We start from the raw sequence: 13,551 nt of genomic DNA on the forward strand, positions 1-13,551 counted from the left end.
GAGAGGAACAGAGGCTAAAGTTGTTTGAGAATAAGGTGATGAGGAAAATAGTTGGTGCTAAGAGGGAAGACGTTACAGGTGAATGGAGAAGATTGCACAACGCAGAACTGCACGCATTGTATTCTTCACCAGACATAATTAGGAATATTAAATCCAAACGTTTGAGATGGGCAGGGTATGTAGCATGTATGGGCGAATCCAGAAAATTATATAGAATAGTACAGTAGTTGGAAGACCGGAGGGAAAAAGACCTTTGGGGTGGCGGAGACGTAGATGGGAGGATAATATTAAAATGGATTTGAGGGAGGTAGGATATGATGGTAGAGACTGGTTTTATCTTCTTCAGGATGGGAACCGATGGAGGACTTCTGTGAGGGCGGCAATGAATCTCCGGGTTCCTTAAAAGGCATAAGTAAGTAAATAATTAATGGTTTATTTGCCCTCCTGTCCCTACCTTTACGTATTATACTCTGTGTCGATAATACAATTAATTATGCATAGTTTAAAGCAGATAATTATTGTACTCCTTCTGACAAAAAGAACTTGATTGCATAAAAAACGTTCATTTTATTTTCTTGTTTATTTTTGTTTATTGGTATGTTTAACCAATAGATTACATATCATTACTTACTTACTTACAAATGGCTTTTAAGGAACCTGCAAGTTCATTGCCGCCCTCACATAAGCCCTTACATCTTTTTTTTTAGTAGGTTATTTTACGACGCTTTATCATCATCTTTGGTTATTTAGCGTCTGAATAAGATGAAGGTGATAATGCCGGTGAAATGAGTCCGGGGTCCAGCACCGAAAGTTACCCAGCATTTGCTCCTACTGGGTTGAGGGAAAACCCCGGATAAAACCTCAACCAGGTAACTTTCCCCGACAGGGAATCGAGCCCGGGCCACCTGGTTTCGCGGCCAGACGCGCTGAACGTTACTCCACAGGTGTGGACGGTCCCTTACATTAATAATACAAATAGGCCTAATTAAAAAATCTCAGGAAAACTTATTTTATAGCGTGAAATAGTAGGAACTGATAATTTGGAAAGCTGTCACCAGTGGCTGAAAACAATCTTATAGCCAGTCTGGTAGCTGTTGAAACTGCTTCACGAAAAAAAAACTTGTTCCTGATCCAATCAATTGTAATATCGTTTCAAAATCTGATCTTAACATCCGCGTAAATGATTACAAAATTATTTTTCGTCCAGCTTCACTTCCTCAATCATTATTCTGGTTTCACCCTTCCTTTGTGATAGTTGCCCATGCAAAATTAAGGTATTTTTTTCTCGCTTCCGTTGTGGTTGATCAGCAACAATAATCGAAACAGCTGCAGTTATAGCTACGTACATTATCAAGCGTCGATATTGCTCTTCGGACTGGATCCAAAATCGCAAGAATACGTGCGCAAGTGGAAACGAGATGTGCGCAAGAGAAGCTGCAGTTTCAACTGGCAACTGTTGTTTGCTTCTCATTATTCCTGCGCAGTTGCAAAAGTGGAAACGTGGCTTTAGATTATCAGTGGGATGGTTGATGTTGCTTTGCGAATTCTGTCAATTGTAGATACTTCAAGTGTAAGTCTACCTCAACGTTAAATTTACTTCTAAATTTGTTCTTCATGAAGACGAGTAGAAAATTGAGTTTCACACAAGTACAGACGTGTGCAAATTATTAGACTCAGCACCACATTTTTTACATTTTCATAATTATATGAATTACTGGCCACAAAATTCTGTAGGACTCCATGCGGCAGGATCAGTACAAAAAAAGTCCTAGAAACCCGAATTTTTCCACAAATGAGGGACTGATTCCCTGATGGTGATTGTGTCTTCATGCAGGATGGAGACCTTGTCACAAAGATCAGTAACTAATTTTCCGGCTGAAAATAATGTAGACGTCCTTCCCTGCCCAGGTTAACAGCCCAGACGCAAATCCAATTGAAAATCTTTGGTCTAACGTAAAAAAAAAAAAAAAAACGACGATTACCACCAAGGTGGACCTCATAGAGGCACTTATCCAAATATGGCACAGGGATGAAGACATCAAGAAACAATGTGAAAATCTCATGTACAGCATGCCAAACCGCATAAAATTGATGATAAAGAACAAAGGGTTTCATACTAAATATTAATTATTGCAAACAGTGTGTAATAAATGAGTTTTGTAGAATAAATATTACTTGCATCATATATATTATCGTTTGAGTCTAATAATTTGCATACGTCTGTATCCTGAAGGAAATGATAATAAATGTTGTATTGCAATTCAGGAAACATAGGGATATATGGGTGGGGATGCAACAGGGAGTTTTAGGAAACACGATTTTTAAGCTCGAATCAGATGATAATTCTAACAGGTCCTCCTCTTTTTCGACGGGAAAATTGTTATTTGCCGTGAAGAAGAAAATCTTCATACACTTGTGTTTTCCACTGTACAAAAGATAATATTTCCTTAATTTTAATGTGAACCAATTAAGATTTATTTTATGCTTACAAAGATATCAAACGAGAGTTCACCAGCACGTTTTTCTAGAAAATGACAGAGTGGGAAATGAATTAAATTTTCGATTGATAACTCAGCGAGACTACAAATTTAATTTCTTTATCGTTGCTTCAATCTCATCCTGAACGGTGAAAACAGTTAAAGTTGAAATCTGAAAATTATTGTCCTCCATTCCGACTCCTTCATGATTTAAGCGCTTAAGGATTTCAGCACTGATCTTGCGATTAGTTTTTCATATGAAATACATGAGACGAAATGTTTATATGTTTCTTTATCCATCCTCTTTAGCACAACTTCATTTCTTATTCTGTCTGTCCACTTCACGCGTTCCATTCTTTTCCATATCCACGGGAAAATTTTACGGTTTCAGATAAGCTTGTCTATCATTTTTGCCATCATAAAAATTAGACTCCTCTAATCACTTAGCCTATCTCATTTATTTATTTTTAAGTAGGTTATTTTACGACGCTGTATCAATATCTTAGGTTATTTAGCGTCTGAATGAGATGAAGGTGATAATGCTGGTGAAATGAATCCGGGGTCCAGCACCGAAAGTTATCCAGCAATTGCTCAAATTGGGTTGAGGGAAAACCCCGGAAATACCTCAACCAGGTAACTTGCCCCAACTGGGATTCGAACCCGGGCCAATTGGTTTCGCTACCAGACGCGCTAACCGTTACTCCACAGATGTGGACCCTATCTCGTTTATCATCCTGCAATCGGTGCTAATGAATTTTGTCTGATATGTGTAGGTTACTCAACGCGGAAATGAAAATCTTCACATTGCCAGAATAGCAGAATCTAGTATTCCTTAAGGTCTCAGTCGACTTTGACACGACTAATAGCTCGGTGCTAGTAGAACATAGACTTAGCATTCCGCGAACTTTGATTCCATTCCCAACTTATACGAGTACTTAAGGTATGACGGGAGGGTGGGAACTCAAGGTATCCTCCATTTCCCTCAACATTACACGTCGTATACCTACATCAACACACCATTTCACTTTAGTCTTCTCATTCCATGTAATAACTAAGAAACACGTTTGCATGGTAGCATACGAGTTTCTGTGATGCCAGATAGATAAATTATTATTATACATTCATTCATTCATTCTGCCAGAAATTCAAAAGGAGGATAGCAATGGCAAAGGAAGCTTTTAATAGAAAAGGGAGCTGCTTCTGCGGACCTCTGGAAAAAAAAAACTGAGGAAGAGATTGGTGAAGTGCTTTATGTGGAGTATGGCATTGTATGGGGGGGCAGAAACATAGACATTGAGACGAAGTGAAGAGAAGAGAATAGAACGGGGGAAAAGTTCGGGGCAGAAGAAGATATCAGATGATAGAGAAAATTAGTTCACATTAAAATTAAGGAAATATTATCTTTTGTACAATGGAAAACACAAGTATATGAAGATTTTCTTCTTGACGACAAATAACAATGAGGGACAGAGTTACTTCTTGTGTTGTAAATCTACTGCACGAATCTCTTGACTTCGCTTCTCTTGCAAAAAAAAAAAGTAATGACACTGACGATTAGTGCCCAGAAACTCATCGGATCTAATCTAAGCATTGTGGCCAGAGACTACGAACAATTTTGTGTGATATTTTAGATAATCATCACTGTTTCTATGTCGTTTGCAATTGACTAGTGCAGCGCTGGAGTTAAGCCTACCTCTGAGCGCGCTCGCGCTCACAGAGAAACCAGCTGCGGACAGGTGGATATAAACGATAAACAAGGCAAAGGTTCAGTGACATGCCATTCAGAATGAGTGCAAGACGTGCTTCGCTTACATAGTCACATAAAGACAACATTTCATTTTCTGTTTACAACAAATGTAAATGTAGTTTACACATTGTACGCCACTGGTCGATTATTATGTCCACGACGAACACAATTGCGGAAGTAGAAGAAGACCGCTATCCGAGGATCGCTCAAGCTAACGCATAAATCCCCCAGGCCTGCACTAGTGCCTCCATTCTACCTAAACTACAGAATTATTTTGACGTCTAGGACTTAATTAGAAATATAAGATTGTGTTCTACAATTTACTTTTAAAATATAGTAAAGTTATATTTATTTCTTAATTTTGACATGAGGTACAAAAATGTCCTCTTCAGACGCCATAAAGGCGCATGGGGGGCATGCAAGTACAGCTCCATGCTTTTATGACATAAATACTAGAATGAGGTGGTGAGGGCAGTAACAAGCTCTAAATGCCTTTTTACTCCTTGGAAAGAACCCACTGCTAAATTTGACAGAAGACTGAGTGGACTCCGGGACCGTCCTGGAAGCTTGAAAATGAGAAAATTCCCACCAACAGCCGAGATTGAACCCGGGACCTCCCGTAGTCAGTTGCTCAAAATAAAGTCAATATTTATTCAACTATACATCTACACCTAACGATGATCTTAATCGTAGAGGCTTACGAAAATTAGATGATGATGATGATGATGATGATGATAATGAAATAGTAATAATTTATTTATAATGGCAGGAGGGAAGAAATTACTTGAAAAACTGTTCCAAAGCCGCAATGACTGCAAGAAACCTAAAATTATCTGCTGGTAATTGAAATCCGGTTCCGTTAGCAAGAAGTCGTCAGCTAATTGACTGATTTAAGATTGGATTGTCGGGCTGGGTAGTGTAGTCGGTATAGCGCTGGCCTTCTGTGCTCGAGGTTGCAGGTTCGATCCCGGCCCAGGTTGATGGCATTTAAGTGTCTTTAAATGCTACAGGCTCATGTCAGTAGATTTACTGGCATGTAAAAGAACTTCTACGGGACAAAATTCCGTCACACCGCCAACGCTGATATAACCTCTACAGTTTCGAGCGTCGTTAATAGAATAGTATTTATTAATAGTTCACAAAATGGTACATAAACTTAATAATAAATTAAATCTAACATATAGACCTACACAAAAAGTAATTATATACAATAAATATACAATTTAATAACGTATTTTCTATATACACAGTAAATATACAATTTAATAACGTATTTTCTATCATATAACTATTCAATTTATGTTGGCTTCACTTGCACTTACGTCTAGTTTTAGTGCAAGTTTCAACCAATCGCGTTTATTTTAAACCTTAAAACTTATTTACTTGCTAAATTTGAAATTCTCTTTTTTAACTGTACAATAAACAAGTGTATGGCAAGCGTCGTTAAATAAACCATAATATAAAATTTTAAAGATTGGATTAGGATTATTTGCAGGCCTACATAACGTTCTTTCTTGAATCGGAAATTTATGGTCAAATTCGAGTACTTCTGTGTAAGCATTTACCGATATATAAAATGATAGTCAGTGGACAACATTAAATATCGCATTGAAAACGGACATACGATAATATCCATACTAGGAGGCAGAAAGAAACAACTTCCATATTGCACAAATCTGTGTATATCACAACGGTGTCATTGTGTATAGTTGTTGTTTAGTTGTTTTGTTGTTAGTCAACTGTCCCAAGATAGGTTTGAATCTCATAAGTGACACCAATAAGACGTCACTCACGATGCAACTAAGACAGGCGATAACGGAGTAGTGTGGCCAGTTCCTTTCCCCCATCGATTGCACACATCATTTCATAGTTACATATCACACTAATCAGACTTCAGATAGCTATACACAAGCAATAATAATTGTTCTTTCCTCCTACACATATCGTCAAGTGAGATGTACTGCCTGATATAGGCTACACATCAGCAGAACCTCAATCAGTGGTAGACTAATTGTGTATATGCCATAAAATCGTGTTACATGATATGCTACTGTACAGTTTATAATTTGCATTTAAATTAAAGTTCGCAGCAGTTGGAGTTCTACGTCCAGTCCGATAACCGTGAAAGATGGTATTGCCCACAGACGACTAGGAAGCGGTACATAGGCCCACATATCACTGAGCGATAGGTTATCCCTCTTTACGTATTCTAGTACAGCCCTGGCTACTGGGGGCATTCAGTTCCGAGGGTATACAGCGAGAGATGGGGCAGTGCACGGAGCGCTGCCTCCTGAGTCTGAGAGTCGTGATATGGCGGATGTACTGTACAGTGAGGTCCGAAAGTCTTGTCACCCCCCCCTTGTTTGTATGTTGATGTGCATCCATGTTTAACATGTTATAACAGATGCGTGACAATGGTTGATACTTATACGTTCCAGCTTGTTTAGTGATCCACAGGCTTCGAAACTTCGGACCCGATAGAGCAGTTCAGTGGGAAATCCGCATAACGGCGTATTGAGTATAGTAATAAAGGTACAGTGGGTGGGGGTACTGTAGAATGAATGCCAACAAATACGCAAAGAAAAAGGCTCTGGATTTGAAGGTTCTGACGAATAATTTGGTTTTCATACAAATCTATTTTCAAACTGTGTCTGAAGCTATTACACGGTTAGAAAAGTCAGAGCAAGGGATGCCAGAAGCCCTCAAATTAGCTGAGGAAATGACACAGAGAATTAATGAAACACCAAGTACACCGGTTAGCCTACTGAACGTGTAAAACAGAAGTGGAAGTCAATTTTATGTAAAAATAACGGATATGGATCACTGTGTAATATAAACAGCAAATTAATGGGCATAGAGTCACCCGAGAATAAAGGACTGTCTCTTAAAGACTGCAATGATGTTAGGTTTTTTTCGTTTTGCTCCTATCACGTCAAGCGACGTAGAGCGCAGCTTTCCACAGTACAAATTTTGTTTGGCAGATAACCGAAAAATTTACATTTGAGACACTGAAAATGTATCTTGTAGTACATTGCAATTCGGTACTGTAACTGCATTTCCTAAAGACGACCAACAGGATAAATGAAGAAATTAAAATTGCTACATGTTTATTTACACCATTAACACTGTGTATAATTAAACACAAATGTTTATAAAAGACAGGAGAATAAATGCTTTTCACATTCTTTTCACATTGTCATTGTGTAATGTATATTTACTTTCAGAATGTACATATGTGTGTGTTCCCCCATACTACTGTACTCTATTCTAAACAGCAACGTTGTTACCTCAAAACATCTCTACCTTGCACTACCTGCAGCGAGTCAACAATCTATAGTATATGCACGGTAAACTTATTGTATCGGGTCCCAAGTCTCGAAGCCTGGTGATCCAGAACATCAGTATGGGCACCATCATTGTCGCGGCACAAAATAATGCGGTGCTATGTTCTGTATGAAATTTCCGCAGCAAAGACGGTGTGATTTACCTTTAGAGAATAATTAAGCAGCATGTCTCGAAACATCGATACCAGACAATTGAAGATTTGAAGCAAGTTGTTAGGGAGGCATTCAGGGAAATCTTACAGGACATGGCGCCGCATCATTTTGTACCGCGACACTGATGGTGCCCATACTGATGTTCTGGAACACTAAACAAGCTGGAACGTAAAATATCAACCATTGTCACACATCTGCTATGACATGTTCAAAATGGATACACATCAACATACAAACAAGGGGGGGGGGTGACAAGACTTTCGGACGTTACTGTACATTACAATCTGCATCCTGTAGAGAGCGTTCGGAGATTCTTAGCGGACATCCCTCCCTCATTGTAATATAGGCCTAACTAAAATAAGTTATTTGCGTATTTTCTAACGTATATAAAACAGAAGTAAACCTAAATACACTATAAGCATTGCTTCAAATATAAACGCTTATAAATAAACTCATGCCTATATGTTACTTTATTTGTATTTACAATAACAGAATAAATACAATAGATTTACTTCTGTTATTTTATATAGGCCTACGTTAGAAAATACGCAAATAACATTTAATTTATATTAGAAAGAGAGGGACGTCCGCTAAGAAAACGCCTATAGGCCTATACTCAATGGTATTTTCTAAATTCCGATCGATATGGATTCGAACAATGCAGATTGGAGAGGAGACGCGCAGGTTACCTTACCCAGGATATAGATTGGAAAGGACAAATGTTCCTTTCTTCAAGTAGATGAACAATCTAGATGTCTGTTATGTGGTACTTTCGTGGCCAATATAATGTGGAGCGCCACTATAAAAATAACATGCTAATATCTTTGATTTGGTCGTAGAAGAGGGTCGTACAAAAATGACTCAGGATATTTTTCTTTTAATTGGTTTATTTTACGACGACTTATCGACTGCTATGATTATCTAGCCTCTAGCGTCTAAGTGAAATGAAGATGATAATGCCAACGAAATGAGTCCAGGGTCCAGGGCCGAAAGTTATCTAGCATCTGTTCTGAATGGGTTGAGAAAAAAATCCCGGAAAAAATCTCATCCATGTTTCTTTCCCAACCAGGATTTGAACTCGGACCGGCTCGTTTCGCGGTCGGACATGCTAACCGTTACTTCACAGCGGTGGACCTGAGGATCTTGAGAAAGCCTCCTTAAATGAGGCAAGTTTAATTCTGAGTACTAATAATAATAATAATAATAATAATAATAATAATAATAATAATAATAATAATAATAATAATAATAACAATAATAATGTTACTTATATTCGTTATTATTAATAGTAGCAATAATAATGTTTAGTAAGTCTGACGACTGATGTCAGCTATTAGAGATGCCGGCGTACAGTATTGTAATCTTGTCGTGCTGGCATTGTTTACGTGCTCATGATTTATTCTCTGTTTTGTAAGTCTGTATGTCCAAATATTTCACGTCTCATGACACAGACACACACGTAGTGTAATCTCATGGAGTCTTTTTAGTCAAGATAAATTGTCTTTATGTGTTAAGTATACTGTAATCTCTGAATTAAACTAATCTTATTATTTTGTTTATTTTGGTACATGCAAGGACAAGTATTATTCAAGTATAATACTAATAAACCTATTAAATAAGTGTTTAGAGCAATTCTTATAATAGACTTAAACTGACAATTATTATCTGAGAAACATTTATTTGAAGATATAAATAAAAGCGCTCCACTGAGTAAAACACGACTTTCCTTGAGTCCGCCTCGTGCACTCGTTCACTTGCTTTCTGCTCCCGTGCCCCTAGAGCCAGTTCAGGGCAGCTCTCTTGCACAGGCTTGTTTAGTAGATTACTTTTTTTTCGACCTTTTTCCTTTTAAAATAACATCAGTTTCTTCAGCTGGACGCGTATCTCGCAATAAGACGTGGCCAGCAGATCGGAGCCCATATAGGTCTACAGTAGTTATTTCATCAAACTAGATCTTTCTCTCTCTCTCTCTCTCTCTCTCTCTCTCTCTCTCTCTCTCTCTCTCTCCGAACTTCTTTCCTTCTGTCATTGTTTGGGAACGGATTTCTATACCTGTTTTTTTTTAAAGATGGGATATGACAGGAGCGTTGCGATCGGAAAAACAACTGAATGTCACTAGCGTGATAGGTCTGTTGCTATGGTAACTGGTTGAGCTGCCAAAGTCACAGTTCCCACGTAGCGAGTGCTCAATAGCTCTCTTGGCGACATTTTATTGTGCACACAATGTTAGCATTGGTACGTTTCGTCTTTGATTCTCTGTCGATTTTTGTGTTTTTTTTTTTGCCTTCGCGTCAATTGTCAATGAATGTTTTAACATCAGCCATCTTAACATCAAAATTGCCATCTTCCATCAACTGGCAGCGTGGTAGTCCATATTGGCAACATAGCGCTGTAGTTCCAACTTCGGCTGCTTAACTGTCATGTCCCATCTTAAAAAAAAAAACAGATATAGTTCCATACCTATTTTGTTGCTACGTCCTAGACGTATATTATTCAGATATCTCTACGTTTTGTGTACATAGGATTCTCCTATTAAAATTATATAGAACCTAAAAAGCCTAAATGAACCATAAACTCCTATATATTCCTAAAAACTATGTTTGTCCCTAATAAACTCCTTTTTAGTATTTTGCGTATATTTAAAATAAAAATACCGGTACTAAGAATGTAAAAATGCCCAAAAATACTATTTAAAACGTAAAAAAAAAAAAAAAATTCGTACAGACAAGCACTGGTCTGCAAGTTCGTTCCATACTCGTCTTAGAAGGAGAGGGAAAATAGGTTGCAATATCCTGACATGAAAGAAGTCATGTCAACGGTGTTTATGAAGGCGTCTTCACGTGGGTTGCTACCGAAAGTCCTTCTACTACTAGGGCCAGTGCCGACCAGGTAGAGCACCCGAGTCGAAGTAGCGACTACTATGAAGCATGAAGTTTGTTCCAATAACTTTTTGTGACGTCGATCAAGTCTCTCCGTTTACAAGCGGCTGCTCAGGGACGACCGGAAGAAAGTCACCAAGGAGAATATAGAAAAACTTATGCTGATGTATTGCTGCAAACAATAGTAAGAGTTATATTTTACAAATTGTGCTTTTTTTTAGCCAAGTACAGTACTGAAAAATATTGCACAAAAAATTATGACTTATTTGTACATACATTGCATCTAAAATGGAATAGTTACTAAAATTGAAATTATTATTTGTTAATTTTATATAAATTCCTAAAAGTTCTAAATTGGATTTTATAAAGTCCTAAATCTCTCTCTTCTAGCACCTTGAAATCCATTCCCTAATCGCTGTCATTATCATCTTGTCTTTAAAGCTTTGTGAACTGTTAAAGAATGATTGAATAGTGATAGAACAATAATGGAATAATAATAAAATAATGACGGTAGAGGAATTGGAAAATCTTCCCCAACATAGGCCTATTGGTTTTATCCATCGCAATATGACATGTCTCTCGGCAACCTCACACCGTAGCTATCAGCTGAATAAATTACTGCTACACGAGACATTGAAACACAGTATCAGATCTTCAATTATAGTGTTGGAAATTCGAGGTATTATTACGTATTTATGAAACTTAAAATGACATTTAGTAAATAATATAATGTGGTTGCACTCGATTATGTCCAGGTTGCATTTCAGCATTCGAAGCGCGACCGTTTTGTCGATACCGCGAGAGTACCGGATTCCTCGTTCGAGGAGCCATGCTGAAATTCCTCATGTGATCATAATGCCTGCGTTTCCTGTTGTCTGTCTGTCCGTCCGTCTACCTTTGCTTTCAAGTCCCGTGACACAATCGCAAACATCCGAGGCTCGCTTGAGGGACATACCAGTAAAACCCGAGAGCAGGGAGAACATACCGGTTCCAATAGACATCTTCCTACAGCTATAATTTGGCTTGGTCATACCATTCATATGACTTTACTGATATTAGTAATGAAATACTCAACTTAGCAAACTGATAATATAATTAGAACTCCATAAAATCTGAAAGTGCTCTACGTACGGTAATGTGCTGGTTTCTCAGTAGGAGATCCGCCTTTCGATTTCAGAAGCAACACGCTCTGAGAGAGATTTTCGTATTATTTTACTCCATTAATTATAAGTAACCAATGTTGTCTTAGAAATACGGAAATATCGCTATTTTCATCTCTATTGCCATTATTCTATTCACGTCCTGCCACTCTCCCAAACCTGGCAATGTTTCACTTTACAATTGAAGATAAAATAATAAGACAACAGATGATTCGTCTGTCCTCATAGCCAAGTTTCCGAATGTAGTTAAAGATACTATATTTATATCAGTTCACGAGTCTAGTCACACATGTACTGCGTATTATACATTGCAGCATGTAATTATAATAACGTTAGACTATAAGTTATTAGGTTTTCATTGTCGTGTTCAGAAGTAAATATCTGGGCATTCTACCGTGTTCTGGAAGTTAATATCTCGTTTGTTTCTGAGCTACATACAAGACAAATTGTTCGCTTCAATACTACGAACTGTGTGAAAACGGTTAGTACTAGCACAGTCTAATATATACAGTCGCGAAGCTTGGGGTGATTTTTTGCATTTCTCGCGATAGTTGCTAGCCGCTTGCAGCGCTGTGTGTACTAGGAACAATAGACTGTTTAACTGGCTAACTGGCATCGTGATCTAATACAGGCCGTAAGGCAGATCATGTGACTCGCTTAACCCGATCACGAAAGGCGGAATTTCAACCTTATAAATTAATTGGAATGCATAAAAAGTAACATATATTTCTCTAAAATGTAGTGTAATTGCGTTAATAAAATTTAAAACAATGATTAGGAGACACTTCAAACATAATTCCTTGAGAGTTAAGGTGTAATATTATTTTTGGTGTGAAAATTACGTTGTTCGTATGTGTAATAGACGTACGTGCCTTTATTTCGATTAAATATTGCAAAATTCTTGTACATTCATTTATGCACGATTCAATAATTTTCAGTTGCACCGCACGAATATTTAGATATGTTGAAATTATAGGTTATGTTTACTGTACCAGTTGCCCCTTTCTGTCTAATTTTAGTGTTCTCCAATGCCCTGCCATTCATATGGGAATATTATAAGTTATGTTTACTATATCTTATATTCCTAAATTCGCAATTATACATTATAATTAAGCATAATGTCATGTATGATACTCCGCACATTTAATTTGTCTGTATTTTAATACTACAATTGAGTATTGAATTATTGTATTTATTTACTACCTAAGAGATGAAGTAACAATCGTACGTACACTAATTTCATAAGAGTAGTATGATAAATTTTCTGTCTTTATCAAGGAAGGTAAATGTGCTATATTAAAATCACAATATAATTTCTTTTTTATTAAACCTCAAAATAGCTTCCATTCTAAACTTAAAATGTTGATGCGAAAAGATTATGTTAACATGTAAAATTCTCTTCACATTAAAATAACACAGTTTTGTAATTATTTCTGCAACATATTATGCAACAAGAAGTAAAGGGAACTTATGGATACATTATACTAAATAAAACTTAGCTATGATACGCAATAAAATTATAATATAATAATTCACTGAGCTCCATACACTGAAATAGAAAACCCGAACATATATTACGGCCTGGTCTAGATCGAAAAGGCATTGACTGTGCCGTATTTCGCATTGTTGTGAAAAGTTGTGTAAACTGTGAAATGTTCGTTATCGGTTGTAATAACTGTAAATGGCTAAAATACAATAATTTGAGTAACAATATGGGACAAGGAGACGTTTGTTGCACTATAAATTCTAAGAAAAAGAGTCAGAGTTATCCTTCCGAAAGATCCAGGAAGG

This window comes from Periplaneta americana, chromosome 9 (assembly GCF_040183065.1).
Source record: "Periplaneta americana isolate PAMFEO1 chromosome 9, P.americana_PAMFEO1_priV1, whole genome shotgun sequence".
NCBI classification, from domain to species: Eukaryota; Metazoa; Arthropoda; class Insecta; order Blattodea; family Blattidae; genus Periplaneta; species Periplaneta americana.